Source organism: Balaenoptera musculus, chromosome 16 (genome assembly GCF_009873245.2).
Source record: "Balaenoptera musculus isolate JJ_BM4_2016_0621 chromosome 16, mBalMus1.pri.v3, whole genome shotgun sequence".
NCBI classification, from domain to species: Eukaryota; Metazoa; Chordata; class Mammalia; order Artiodactyla; family Balaenopteridae; genus Balaenoptera; species Balaenoptera musculus.
Window position 1 is genome coordinate 15,911,310 of NC_045800.1, and position 15,692 is coordinate 15,927,001.

Genomic DNA, 15,692 nt, shown 5'->3' on the forward strand with positions numbered 1-15,692 from the left:
CCAAGTAATATATAAATATCTCTTACGTTAAGAAAAGTGAAATGTCACAGGTGACTAGAGAGTGAAAGGTGAAATCCCCTTGCCCCTACCCTGTACACCTCAACTCCCCTTTCTCTCTTGAGGCAAAATTGTTAATAGTTACTGTGCATCCTTTTAGACCTTCTAGACAGGAATAAGATAGATAGATGAGAGATAGATACATAGATAGATAGATAGGTAGATAGTATTTTAAAAGGATCATTCTTTGATCATTTTCTATGGCTTGATTTTTTCTCTTAATATGTCTTCGGGACCTTTACAACATGATTTGATAGTGTGAGTAACCACCACTTAATTTTGCTTTTTGGGTAAGCTTGGATTTATTCTACCACATTTTCTGACTGGGGACGTACTTTTCTCCATAAACACAGATGTCTGCTCTTTGGGGGCTGTCTTGAACATTTCAGTGATTTATCTTTATCTACTTTCTCGTAAAGCCCCTACAGGGAATAAATATTAGGTGAACGTGCTGAACTCAAATTGATCCCTATTGCTGGAAACTCAGTTCAGGTTTATTATGCTAATGGATGGATGGAGAAATAGGATCATGACAGCTAAGTGTGTTAAGACCACACCTTAGGACAAAGAGAAACAGCTTCTGTTCTATCCATTCTGCTCCTGTGTATCTTTCATAAATCACGTTGTTTAGCTTTGGTTTTTCATGGACTAAGGGGTAATTGAGTGAAATGGTTTGGTGTGAATATAGGTGCTTCTAATAATGTTTCCTCTCTTTTTGGGGTAATACCAGGAACCCTCAGAGTAACAGATAAAGATGTTGACATTTAATCAAGGTCAGGTCTCTTCATTTTTACCTCTCCCACAGAGGAGAGAAACAACCTGGCTCTGATCTCTATTGCTAATGGATTTGAGTTTGTTTCCCCAACAGGAGTAATTTATGAGTGATGGGAAAGGGGATGGTAAAAGCCACTTCCCGATTCCATCCCCCAGGGGTCCAGGAAGCTCCAGACATTTTGTATGTGGTGAATGTATTATAGATCAGTGGTCCCCGAATAGCAGCTCTTTTTAAGTCACTACAGACTTCCCAAAGCTCGGATTGCCTGTGTTCACACTTGCTTTACAAGTCAGTAGCCACTTTCTGACTGGAACACTTTGGACAGGACACCGAGAGGTCACATACTAGTATTATCTTAGCCCTTAGCCACTGATTAAAGGCTGTTCCTTTTTTATTTTGAGGTCTGTGTCAGTCTCCACTTCTGTCTCCCAGCTTCCTGACTGCATTGACCTCAGCCAACAGCAGGGGAAGGCAGGGTTTTTGGTGGGTACACAAGCGCTTCCATGGAAAGAAAGGAATTTCATTATAGCTTTTAAAGAGAGAAGGGCACAGGAAAGCACATAGTCCAGACATTCATCCTAGAGTGAGAAAACTGGGCTTCAGAAAAGGTAGGTAAATTGCTCAAAATCACACAGCGGGTAATTGGACCAAGCGCTCGTCCTCTGTGTTCCATCAAAGCGGAACATGGCTCAGTGTCTGCATTTACTACAGTGTGTGGACACCCACTGGCTCCGTCACTAGACAGCGAACCCCTTAGAAGCAGCCCTGTGTCTCTATCTTTAATCTTCCAGTTCATAGCTTGGTGCCTGCCCATCGTAGATTCTCACAGTTGAAACAGGTTGGCCTGTTGTCAGAGCTGGATCCAGAACCTGTGTCTTCTTGATTCGGAGACCTTTCTAGTCCTCTCCATTTCCTCTTGCTGCCAGAGAGGCCTAGCTTCTTCCTTTCTCCTGGAGCTGACACGAATCAGCCTTGAGCGAGCTTGGATCACGGCAGCATCCATCCTGAGGAACATGGGAAGCCCTCTGAAGGAGTGACATAGATTCCCTGTTGCTCACCACTTCGAGATGGTTTAGCTCACACTGACTTGTGCCACCATTTTCTCTCCTAGGTAAAGTTTCCATGTATCTCTCGGCTTGGGATTGACACTGACAGGAAAGAAAGCATGCTGGCAGATCACACCTCTACAAGTGTGGAATGACATTTGCCAACATGCTTTGACCCTCATTCTCTTCTCTTCTCCTAACCAGGTGCCCACCCATTTCCAGTTGCAGAGACTTATTGATCTGGGAATCTTGATGAAATGGTTATTCCTCTGACGCGTTCAATGGCGTCTTACCCTTGCTGTGTCCTGTAACAAAGAAGCAGGAGAGATTTTGTGGGTTTATCAGTCAGTATCTGTCTTTCTGAATACACTTTCATCAACCTCAATTCCAGAGCCCACTCTACTCATTTAAAAACTGTAATTGTCTAGCTTATGTGTGTTCTAGTGCAAGTTTTAAAAATGAACACAAAAGGGATTTATTATTCCTTTTTGTTAGCGAAAACAAGAATAAGCAAATACTAGAGATTACGTTGTGTAAACACTCATTTATTTAAATAATAAGGGGGGCTTATGGTTTGGAAATCATGTAAGAGGATAAAAATTTAGCAGCGAGGGAGTCACATCAAGGAAAACAGAGTTCTACATTTGAGCACATCATTTTTTGTTTATTTTGTTTCTCAGAAGTTTTCTGTCACTGTTAGATGACCCAACTTGCTTTTATTTATTTTTTTAATAAATCTATTTATTTATTTATTTTGGCTGCTTTGGGTCTTCGTTGCTGCACGTGGGCTTTCTCTAGTTGCGGCGAGCGGGGGCTACTCTTTCTTTGTTGCGGTGCGCGGGCTTCTCATTGTGGTGGCTTCTCTTGTTGTGGAGCACGGGCTCTAGGCACATGGGCTTCAGTAGTTGTGGCATGCGGGCTCAGTAGTTGTGGTGCACTGGCTTAGTTACTCCATGGCATGTGGGATCTTCCTGGACCAGGGATCGAACCCGTGTCCCCTATGTTGGCAGGCAGATTCTTAACCACTGCGCCACCAGGGAAGTCACCCAACTTGCTTTTAAGGTAGAGCAGGACCCAGTGAAACTCATTCTAGTTCACCCTCGGTGGAGAGACATTCACCCTCCACCTGACATTCAGGTATATGAGACACACACACACAAAAACACACACACACACGGAGCAATCTTGTTTCTTAGCAACTTCTGAGAACAGTGGTGTACTGGGTCTCAGATGTGTTTTACAGACTGGCACCAAAGCAATCCTCTTAGGATGCTGATGTCATCATATTTCTAGCTCAAAAACCTAAATGAGTGACAAGGTAAAGTTCAAGCCTTCCTGCTAATCATTGAGGATTCTCTCCAAGTACTGAAATTACCTCCTCCCCACTCCTATCTAAGACAATCTTGTTTTTTGCGTGTGTGCTTTTATTTAATTACATCTTTATTGGAGTATAAGTGCTTTACAATGGTGTGTTAGTTTCTGCTTTATAACAAAGTGAATCAGCTATACGTATACATATATCCCCATATCCCCTCCCTCTTGCACCTCCGTCCCACCCTCCCTATCCCACCCCTCTATGTGGTCACAAAGCACCGAGCTGATCTCCCTGTGCTATGTGGCGGCTTCCCACTAGCTACCTATTTTACATTTGGTTGTGTATATATGTCCATGCCACTCTCTCACTTCATCCCAACCTCCCCTACCCCGCCTGTGTCCTCAAGTCTGTTCTCAACGTCTGCATCTTTATTCCTGCCCTGCCACTAGGTTCTGTTTTTGTTTTTAATGTTACTATTAAACCTGCCAGTTATTGAAAATATACTAACTGGCAGGCTTTGTGTTGAAAGCTTTATGTACATTGTTTCTAATCTTTCAAACCATCAAGGTCAGTGGTACTCCTCCCCTCTAATAGATGAGGAAGAGGAGGCTCACAGGAGTTTGGAAACTGGCCAGAGATCACTTAGCTAGAAAGTAGAAGAGCTGATTTTCTACCCAGGCCTATCTGGCTCCAGAATCTGTGCTAATTGTACTTACGGTACCTCCCCAGACACTTTTCCTATTTGAATAATCATGGAGGTATCTTCCTTCTCCATCCTGGGTCATTCTGCCTCTCCTGTCCTGGTGAGAAATATATATAGTCTCCTTTTCTGTATCTGCCCAAGACCTAACTCAAGTTCTGCTTCCTAACGGTGCTTTACAAAGGCCCATCCCTTCTGTATATTCTTCTAGAGTTACTATGAGCACTTAAGTAAACACCAGAGTAATTATACAACAATTTAATCATCACCTGTATGGCTTAAGGAAGAGTGTCTGTCTCTCCCTAAGGAGCTGTTGACTTCATATATTGTCTTATCAAACAACCTTTAGGGTTGCCACGTGTTGTTGCCTCTAATGGTATCTGTTCTTCCGCCCCTTCCCACTCCTCCCAAAACCCACACCCACACAGACGCTACCCACTCAGGCGCGTGCACACTGCCTAATGTAATCAAAACCCATTTCTGTTCCATCCTTGGGGAAGTCTGAGAACAGATCGTTCTCTGCAGTATAATAATTCATTATCCATCCAAGTCGCCTTCCAGGCCCCCTGTTGGTGTAAAATAGCTTCTCCTAGATTCAGTTTTCCAACCCTGCTTCCCAGGTTGATGCTTCATACCCCACCCCTACCTGCGCCTGGAATTGTCTAGGTTCTTCATTTATCCTTAACTTGAAAAGCCACAAGGTTTTCAAGGGACACCAATGACAGGGATATTTCCTAAGTAAGGTCTAAAGGGAAGCTGTTGATTTAAGGAGGCACCACGATGCTATAAGCTTCAGAATACAATGTCTTGATCTGTGACTTATGCACACAACTCAGTTGTGAACTTTGAATCTTTGGAGGGAGAGGAGATCCAGTTTTGTCATCATCTTCCACTCGAGAGGAAAAAAAAAACCAAGTGTGAATTTCTCTTACTGTTTTATAAATGAAGTTGTACTACTCTCACTAGGAAGTACGGCTCTGCTCCGGTTTTCTTCACAACCGAAGGGCTGTCTGGGTGATGGGATTTCTAACGCTAAGGGAAAGAACTTCACATTAAAAAAGAAAAATCACAACAAATCCCTGCCCTCTGCCACTTACTCACTGATGTCTAAAAATGTTTATCCAGAGAGAAAAAAAAAAGACTTTGTTTCCACAATTAGACTTAAGGCTGAATGTGGAAAGAAATCTGAGAGAAGGAACACATTGACTTAAATTTACCCGCTCTTGAGAACATCTCAGCTGGTTGGGCCACTGAGATGGGTGGTCTTCTTTATCCATTCATCTGTCGATGGGCATTTAGGAGAAACCCTTTTTTAAAGAACAAGAACTTGACTTTCCAAAGTCCTGCAGAAAAGACATCCTCAGTGAGACTCACCCTACCAAGAGCAAAATCTTGTGCACCGATTCTCTGTGGGGGTGGGGGGGGCTCCTCTGTGTCATCATCATATTCACAGCTCCTGGGAGGCAAGCAGGAGGGCCCTCATAGTGCTTGCATCTCATGTGCCAAAGCCGAAATGCTGAGTATTTTCCTGGGCCAGCATTAGAGAGTCAGAGGACCTTTCAGAAGGTTCAGTGATGGGTGAGTGGTGCAGGATTTCTTCCCATTGTGGTTGAGCCTGATCTGGGCACACCACAGTAGAAACCAGCCCAGCTTCCTATTTCATTGTGTGTTGGTCTGATGGTGACTCATACTGAGAGGTATGTTTATCCCAAACTGGCAGGAGCTGTGTATTCAAGGGCACATTTTGTTAACAGTGGGGAGGGTGAATATTTGTATGCATGACCTCTTTCCTCTGAAACGTTGCATTTGTGTTCACACTGACATGATTAATGCTATTATGGTCCAGTGTGCCCTGGGGGGCCCCAGGGTTGAGTTTCTGTGTCCCATTGCAATCCAATAGGCTGACTTATTTGAATACTTGGACTTAACTGTGAAGATGCTGGTTTTCTTAAGACTTCCAGGGAAATGACTATCGAGGGCAGTGGTTCTCAACTGTTGGCAGGCATCAGAACCACCTGGAGGGCTTGTAAGAACAGGGATGTCTAGGCCCTGCTCCCAGAGTTCTGATTCAGTAAGTCTGAGGAAGGGCGTGGGGTTTTGCATTTCTAGCAATTCCCAGATGATGTTGACGCTTGTGGTCTGGGGACCATACTCTGACACTGTCTAGGTAATCCATGGTTTCTGTGGGTAAAATGATCAGCCTTCCATGCAGAGAAGTGAGAACTTTTATATAAGTAGCCTCTCCATTCTCTTTTGCTAATTTATCTTGCTTACAATGCAGACAGCAAAGAGAAGGCCAAGAGCATTGTTCTCACGCTGACTCTCCTGCATCGTACAATGAAGCTATAGTTCATTTAAAAAAAGACCTTCTGGGAGATCTGAGTGGCCAGGAGACTGCTGTCAGTATATGACACTGGATGGGCAGAGAGTGGGCCTGGGAGGAAGTTACAAGGTGCCTTTCCCTGGGAGTGAGTTGGCTTTCTGGTTGACTTGGGGAAGGCAGGGAGTCAAGGCGCAGGAGTGCCATTCTGTAACCATCATTCCTAATTCTCGAAGGGTTAGGTGAACATTTTTACTGGGGTTCATACACCTTTTTGGAATCCTTTGTAAAAGATAGTTTCAAAGGAGCCAGGATAGTCTTTGAGGAGCTAAAACATAGTATTAAAACCTGGAGCATTTCACCCTCCTCCACTATATCGGTCTGTATTCTAGATGTCTGGATTCTGTCTTGTCATTCAACAACATTGATTGTTCAACAGTCTGTATTCACAATGCTAATTGAAACATTGTGCAGGGAGAAACTTAAGAAAAATTAAGACAAACAGAGAATGGTAGAAAAAGGTAGCACCGTTATTTCACCGTGGAGTATCTGATGGGAAATGAGAGAGAGGGCTGAGTACCCCTCAGAAAAATGGCAGGAGCTGCGGGTTCCCAGGTCCATGGAGGGTCCCCTAAGTGACACGTGGAGCTAGATGAGTGTCTGCTGGATTGCTGTGTGCCACTCGTGGGAGCCCTGTCTGGACAGCCGTCGAGGAACAGTTTTAAGACCAACAGTGGGAATGGTATCTTCTGGACTGGGTTCAGTGGTGCTGTTCCTGCTCAACTGGAAGACACTGCCTGTCCTGCCATGTGTGAAGAGCCCAGACTGAAGCAATGAACCATAGCAACGGGATTCTTGAGCGCATCACAGATTTATTGAAGTCTACTCTCCACATTTCGGGGGTAACCTGATACACTGAAAAGGTCCTACCTTCAGTAGGTTAATGAATTAGCCATTGTTGGGAGGGGTGCTGATTGAAAAGAGAGGCAACACAAGGTGATCAGAAGGGATATAAATGGTATTCTCTTGGGGTTCAAAGGAAGGAAGAGTTAGTGTTTCAAATGAATCAGAAAAGGCTTTACAGAAAAGGAAGCATTTAAGATTGACCTTGGAGGGTTCTGTTAATTTCTTCCTGTTAGGGATGGTGTTTAATTCAATTCATACTCAGTATACAGTGTCTGCTCCATAGTAAGTGCTCAGTGAACGTTGAACGAACTAACAAGTGGATGAAGGATGCGTATGGGTGCGGGAGGTGGTTATCCTTGTTTAAATGTTTATTCAGAACCTAATAAGAGATGAGCAGTCTCGGTATAGAAACAAATAAAATGTAGTTCTTGACCTGAAAGCACTCACATTCTAGCAAGGAACATAAACACAGAAATGATTACGATATAATGTGAAATGTATGCAGCAGAGAACTCAAAGTAATATGGGGCTGCAGTGCAGGGAGTGATTAATTCTCCTGGGAGGTCATGGCAAGTGAGGCTTTGAAGGTCGAACAGGAGTGCAACAAGTGGATAAAGGGGAAATGAGAGAAAGGTTTCCAATTGGCAAAACAGAAGCAATGAAGGAAACGTAGCCAGCTGAGTTTGGCAGGAACTACTATTGGTCACGTGACTGCAGTGAACGTGAGGAAGGGTAAATGGAGGGCTCTGCAGGTCAGGTTGAGTTGAGGATGGTTAGAACCAAAGGCTGTACATACAGATGCCTCCAAGAATCAGGCAGGTGACCTAAATGAATGGAGATTAGGACAGACTGGACAGCAGGGACCCCTCTACAGCGAAAAGCCACTCTGTTGCTCTATCCTGGTTCCCACGAAACTAGGAATGGAGGCACGTAGGCCATGTGGCCAGGCCTTCCAATTTCCAAGAGTGACTAGAAATAGGGGTTTTTATGTAAAATCTCCAGATGCTTAAATGTTGGCAAATGATTCAACTTTCTCTTCAAAAAAATCTTTGTGTAGGCCAAACAAAACATGTCTGTGGGCAGGACTCAGCCAAAGGGCCTTCCGATTGCGGTCTGGGGCTTAACACGGCGCTCACCAAACCTACCCACAGTAAGAAATCCATTTTGACACATCAAGACTCAAGACTTGTGCACTTATGCATATAAATGGCTACAGAAAAAGTCACATGAAGCAATACTTAACCTTTACTCTCTGCTCTTTTCTAGCCTCTCCTATTTTTTTTAACTAAGCTGGTCATGATCCATTGAACCGATATCCTGTTTCACTGGGTTAAGACCTGAAGTTTGAAAACCATTGGTTTAGAACATCTACACTAACTAAAGCTTTATTGGATGGAAACAGAACAAGGTACTTTCTTGGGCAACCATGTTTCTATCCTGGACACTTACAATAGTGCTTAATATGTACATTTTGGTCATTTTGGTTAAGTTGGATTTCTTCACTTGCAACTGGAAAAGTTTTGACAGAATAATTTCGGAATCTTTTAATGATCATTTTATCCTAAACAGAAGTTGGCCAGAATTTGGTGTCCTCTTTTGGGGTGCTTGTCATCTTTTGGGTCAATTAAGGACTGACCCAGCTGTTAAATTCAGAGTAAAATTCTACGTGGTTGAATTTCAGCAGAAAGTCCAAAGGAGACCCCCATTCAGGCCTCATTAGCATCTAAGCCTGATGTTTCTGGAACGACTTTTTCATTTAGAAGAATTTCCCCCTATGATTCCACATCACCTCTCTGCTCGCCTGGTCCCCTTGTTTTTGCATCACAACCAGGGAGAGTAGAACAAGTTCAGGGCTTGGGCAGTGTGTCAGGTACCACATCACCCATCATCAGTGCAACAGCTCTTCACCTCCATTGGTTGGGCACCATGTGCTATATAGCCTTCAGTTTTGACATATCAGAGTATTTCAAGAAATATTATAACGTAGGGGCTTTGGAGAGAGGTCACCCCTCCCTTGGAATGTCTGAGAGGTGAGTTGTCATAGCAAGCCTCCCGTGCAGCAGGAAAAGCATAACCTTTCTTTGGGTTCTGGGTGTGTCTGCCATCACTCCTACCTTGAGTTGGAGGCACCCCTGCAAGATGCAACAGGACTCAAAAAGAGCTTGGACTATGAAACAAGAGCACCAGAGTGGCTTCTTGCCGTTGGAAGGTGCGGCAGTGATGGAGAGAGCCCTAGGGAAAGGCCGTGCTTAACATGAAAGCCCAGGGACCATGGTGAGGTGGCACTGATATGGTGGTGGTTGCATAATAGGTAGGCAGAGAAGCCAGGTGCTAAACATGAATCAAACAAACAAGGCCAGACAGAGAGCAGCAACCTACAAGGACAGAGAGTGTCCCATACGATACTACCAGGGGTGGGGAAACCAGTGCAGTGCAAGACCCTCAGGAGCAGTATTTGAAGATGAGGTGGGGAGGCTCCCTGTTTTTACAGGATCTGTGTGTCACCTCCCTGCAGGGCCCCGTTCCCATCCTCGTGCGGGGGAGCGGCCCCCCCTGGAGTTGTGCAGCCACAGCCTGGACATCTTCTTTCCCCAGAGGCAGTGCTGCCAGGGGGTGAATGCTGGGGTTGGTATCAGATGAATCATGTCTCTAGAGGACGTAGAGCCAAGCTCCTCACCTGTGTGAGATCTGATTTTTTTCTTCAGTGAAAATAGCACTGAGAACACCCACCTTTCTCTCCGGGTGCGGAGGTTTGATAAGTTATCTGATAAGTTTGAGCACTGGAAAGGGTTATTGGTTAGATCTACAACAAAAACTGTTAAAAAAAAAAAATGATGTATTGTTCATCAGAAACCAGGCTAGTGGGAGAAAAGGAAATGATGACATCATCATTAGGAGAAAAAAAAAAGTTGTACAAGAAAGGGGCTCTATTCACAGATTGCACTGCAGGTTCTAGTCGAACGATAATTACATTCTCAAAGTGTAAGCACTGACCGCAGTTAACTGAAAATGTGGTTTAGCCATATTAGTAAGAACAAGATATTAATAAGTAGTGACTGAGTTGGTAGGAGAATGTAGCAATAAGAATAGCAGTAAGAATTTCTTAAGACTAAGAAACAGAGCGATGAAGACCAGGAAAAACACCGAAAGTTGAACGCATCCGCTTGTGGTGAGCACAGAGGAGTGAGGGTGGAGAAGCAGGAGGAGAGGTGAGGCAGGCAGTTGCCATCGTGCATTATAAGTGTATGTGTTTTTTATGCATATAAGCCTTTTCAGTTTCTTAAACTTTGATAAAAATTAAAACATATGGGAGAAAACCCATACTACCCTCTTCGTATCTTTATTGTCAGGATTCATTTCAATGACATAACTTGTATAAAAAGCTCAAAAAACGTTGCTCGAAGGTCCGTTGATCTGTAAAGTTTATTTAAGTAGCAGGGTAGGTGCACAACCCAGAGCCAAAGGGAATGACCCAAGATCCCTTGCAGAGAAAATAAAACGAAAATGTAGGCGATGAGAATAATTAAATTTGTAGCTGGCTGGAGAGGCAGTCAAACTGTCTTCGGCTGGGATTTTCAGGAGAGACAGGTTCAGAGCCTGAACTTGTGAAACCCTTCCCTGTATGTGTTCATCTCTTTCTCATTTGTCCCTTGTGGTACAATTGTTCCATTTACCTTGGTAACTTTGTATGATTATCCCCGAAGCCTTCGGGATGTTATAGGTTTGCCTGGAAACATAGCATTTATGAGCGGGAGCTCTGCAGCCAGACTGCCTGGGTTAAAATCCCAGCTCCACTGTTACTAATTGTGTGACCTCAGGCAAGTCACTTAACCCCGCCTGTGCCTCAGTTTCCTCATCAGAAAATAAGGACATCAGTTGTACCAACTTCACAGGGTTGTTGTGAGGGTTGAATCAATACCTATAAGGCATTTAAAATAACCTAGCAAGAGCTCAGTAATTGTTTGCTTTTGCAGCTCTTGTTATCACTGTGCCTCTGGACTGAGTAAAATTGGTGGGACAACGTTTTCATTGGGATGGAGTTCAGTGATCAGATTAGTTTCAGCACCCGGGCAAGTAAACAGAGCTAGACAGGTGAGCTAAGGAGCCACCCATTTCTGCTGGCCAGCCTCTTCCCAGTTCACCTCAAGCAGAGCAAGGCCTTGTAAACTTCTGTCATGCCACCCTGCTCCGGGACCACGCGAGTGGCTTCCTGTGGCCAGTCATTCCTACTGTCCTGTGATAGAACGTCACCAAGGAGCTCTACTGGCTGGGTTCTTGAAGCCCGCGTCCCCTGGGCAAGCAAGCTGGTGATATGAGTTCATCTTTCTGCTGTGGAATGAAACGAGATGGCTGATAATGATTTGGTGCAGGAACATGTGGACCTTATAAGAATGGTTGTTTTAAAATGTTGGAGGCCGGAAGCCAGGTGTGCCCAGGATTCTTGCCGAGGAAACTGTCCGCCCGCTCTGCAGCAGCCCCTGTTGGCTTCTTCCCATCATTGTGTCATGTCCTGCTCTGGGAACACTGCGTTCCGATTTTCCGAGGCTCTGGTGCCACCTCCGCTCCCGGCCCCGGGTCAGTTCAGCTGGAAGTGGTGCTCCTTTGTGCGGTTCTCATTCAGAGAGAAGCTTAGCCAGAGTTGATTTGGAACTGGTCCACCAGTAAGCTCGTTCCTTCAGCTTTTGTTTTTTTTCTGAGTCAGAAATTTAAGCAAGTCTTAGTCATTATGTCATTAGTTGAGTTTATTGACATCATCAAAATTACCTAATTGATACATCCGATTGGTGACCCCAAGGCATTTAATCAACTTTCAATTTCACCCAAAGGCTGTTACTATGGAAAAGAGACAGGAAATCAGGCTAGTGTTAAGTGAATGAACACACTGAACATACATCTACAGAGCATAGACCTTGTGCCAGGAACTGTGCTAGACCCTGGGAATACAGTGGCAGTAACCTTGTAGTAAAGAAGACAGAAAAGAAGGAAACAGAATGTTTAGATTGTGGTAAGTATAAAGCAAGTAAGCAGAGATGGGGGTAGCAGGGAAGCAGGGAAACCGAGTTGACTTGGGTGGTCCCAGGAGAGCTCTCAGAGGGTTGATGTGAGAGCTGCTTTAGGGTGAGACCAGAAGAGGAGGAGCCAGCCTTGCAAATACCAGGGGGACGAACCTTCCGGAAAGGAAGGGGCATGTGGAGATCTTGAAGCATCAGGAACTGGAGCTTGGGAGCGATGTGGAGAGGACATGAGAACAGACCAGGGAGGTGGGCGGGCTCTGTGGGCTACCATAGGGCGCCTTGGATAATGCGGCAGAAGCTACTTAGAGGCCTTAGTTGGTGGTATGATCTGCTCAAATAATGCCCTTAAAAGATCATTCTGGTTGCGAACGTGAGTCAAAAGCCCACACTATTTGAAGACAGACCCTGTGCATTCTTCCCAACTGTCCCCTAAACCCCTCCTAGCACCCTACTTGTTGAGTGACCAATTACTCAGAGGCATATCCTCTTGTTTCTAATTTTCTGGCAAATCTCCAGTGTTGACATACCTCTAGCCAAGTCATGTTTGTGAAACCTCCCACATGAGACGTGAACTAGGTCTGATGGTGTCTCATCCAGTTTTTTTTTCTTCTGATGGGCTCTTTTTCACGAGGGCTGCAGAAATGAAGTGATAATGAGGACATCTGTCAGGTTGGGATGTGTTGGTGAAAAACAAACATATACCTTAGTGGGGAGGACTCCATGCATTAGTAAGGTGTGAGATGTGTAGAGGGAAATCCCCGTGTGTGTGTATACAGTTGTTCCTTCTGATTGCTCTGCGGATGTTGAGAAGCTGAGACTAAGGGACACTAGTCAAACCTGCTACTTAAAATCGATAGAGACAGAAAATAGATTAGTGGTTGCCCAGGGCTGAGCAGGGGAGGGATGGGGGCGTGACTGCTAATGGGTATGGGGTCTCTCTTGGGGGTGATAAAAATGTAAAAAATACCAGAATTACTACTTGTGGTGATGGTCACACAATTCTGTGAATATACCTACAAACATTGAATTGTATACTTTAAATGGGCAAGTTTTAGGATGTGTGAACTATATGCTGATAAAACAAAATCTGCTCTTTAGCGTCTTATGGGTTAAACTGAAATGATGACACCGAAAACTGTAAGATTCATTGGGTGCACTGAACATTCACTGGGTGTTACCCAGCAGAAGAGCAGGTGTCCATTGCTAAAAGTCACAGAAGACAGCACAGCTGGAAATTCAATGTATTTGTGTTTCAGGCGGAGCACATGGTCATTTATTTATGATCAAGGACCTTAAACTACAGTTCACCGTATCCCCACACTGAAACACCATGGGAACCATCATGGCTTCCATTTGGTGAACACTCATTATCTGTCAGGAAAAGTGCTGAGCACGCTACATATGTTTATCCTTGTAAGTGTCAGAATAGGTTTTATCCCCATTTTACAGAAGAGGAAATTGAGGCTTAGGGAAGAAAAGTAACTTGTTTCATGATCACAGAGCTAAGAGGAGTGGAGCCCGGATTTGCACCAGGTCTGTCTGACCAGAGTCAGGACTGTGCCCATCTCACCACTGGAGCTGACCCCTCGCTGAAAGCCATCATGTCATCGTGCGTGGCTCCCAATTTGCCTGCACTGTGAGCTGAAAAATAGTCCTAACTCAGCTCCTGAGAAATAGGCCAACTGGGACTTCCCTGGTGGCGCAGTGGTTAAGAATCTGCCTGCCAATGCAGGGAACATGGGTTCGAGCCCTGGTCCGGGAAGATCCCACATGCTGTGGAGCAACTAAGCCCGTGTGCCACAACTACTGAGCCTGCACTCTAGAGCCTGTGAGCCACAACTACTGAAGCCCACGTGCTGCAACTACTGAAGCCCATGTGCCTAGAGCCCGTGCTCTGCAACAAAGAGAAGCCAGTGCAATGGGAAGCCCGCGCACCACAACGAAGAGTAGCCCCTGCTCGCCACAACTAGAGAAAGCCTGCACGCAGCAACGAAGACCCAACACAGCCAAAAATAAATAAAAATAAAAATAAATAAATTTATAAAAAAAAAAAAAGAAATAGGCCAACTATACTCTGATTATACCACTCATCTCAAGACCTCCACCTGGGGGAGATAAGGAACCTTTAGAGTCTGTTCCTTAGCTTGTCCTTCAAGGATGCGCAGGTCAAACTTTGTTCACTGTCTTCTATTCCATGTTGCCCTTTGCGCACTGTGTGCTTCAGCCAAACCAGGTGTCCTGACGGTCCCCAGACATACCCCATCCCACCCCTCCATCATCTAAGATGCCTTCCTCTTCTTCCTCCTCATTTAAATCCTGCCCTCCTACCCTGCCTTAAAGGCCCAGCTGGAAGGATGCTTCCTTCTTGAAAATTTTTTTGGTTTCTCTCTCCTCATTTTACACTTTTTATTTCAGCACATGATTTACTCTCTACCTTTTATTCCCATTCATATTCCTTCTCTCTCTTTCTCTCTCTCTCTCTCTCCGTCTCTCTCTCTAGCTCCTCATCTGTCTGTTTATCCTTTCCTCCACCTCCTTCCATCTAACCTACCCCATAAAAGTGTAAACTCTTTGAGGGCAGGATCTGGGACTTACACAAATGTCACGGGAGAAACGCTGCCGCTTTCGCCTTCCGTTGCTCTTGCCCACGAAGCCTCTGGGTCAGAGGGCTGCCCGACTAACCGTAGCTCTCCCACCTCCAGGCCCTGGCTCGCACTGTCCCTGCTCCCTGAACCATCCTCCCCTTGTCACCATTTACATTCTGCCCATACCACGGTCTCAAATCCCACTCCTTCCTCCCTGGAACTTTCTCCAGCTATTCATCCCAACCTACTGCATGCTTCTCCCTGCAGAAGTCCTAGCATATCGTCTGTGCCTCTCCTACAGTCTTAAACCTCCCAGGACAGCTCCCAAGTGGTTTTCTCTCAGCGCTGACCAGCTCCCCAGGGAGGGCGTCCTGTGTGCTGTGCCCAGAACTGGGGAGGGCACAGGAGGCGTGTCTCCGGAGTTCCCCATAGGGCCTGGAACAACACAGGACACACAGAGGCTCTTATGTGGTCAGTATTTGTTGACTCTTGTTGATAAGAAGTTATTTCCCAAGCGTTGGAAGGTTGCATTTAGGAGTTTTAATGGAGACATTTATGTAATGTCTCTGTCCTCTTCCCCCACCGGTCGCATGTTGAACTTCAAACATATTTTTTCTTTTCCAGTGATAGACTTCACTGAGTCTGAACTTTGCTAAACTTTAGGAAATAACCTCTTTTCTCCCACTCCAGCAGATGAATCCCTGAAGTTAAATGAGAGAATGATCGAACCACCCAGGGTCAGGCTCTCTGTCGCCCGGATGACTAGGAAAATACCTGGCAAGGTGACAAGTATAGATTATGTGGGCTTGCCTTTTGTTGCAAAGGTAACACGGGGCAGAGTTATGTCATACAGAAAGCTTGAACAAGCCAGAAGTGAAGTTCTGAAAGGAGCCTAAATACCTAAAGTGTAGTTCCAGCCTTTGTAAGATCATGTCTGATTCTGCACGTTGGATACTGTGAACTCGAGTCCTTT

General features: G+C 45.0%; 1 protein-coding gene across 21 annotated transcripts in view; it reads left to right on the top strand.

The window, feature by feature from the left end:
• The window catches only part of ABLIM1 (actin binding LIM protein 1), a 328,315-nt gene that overhangs the window by 143,332 nt on the left and 169,291 nt on the right, over positions 1–15,692 (top strand). The gene's annotated exons all lie outside the window — the stretch shown is intronic.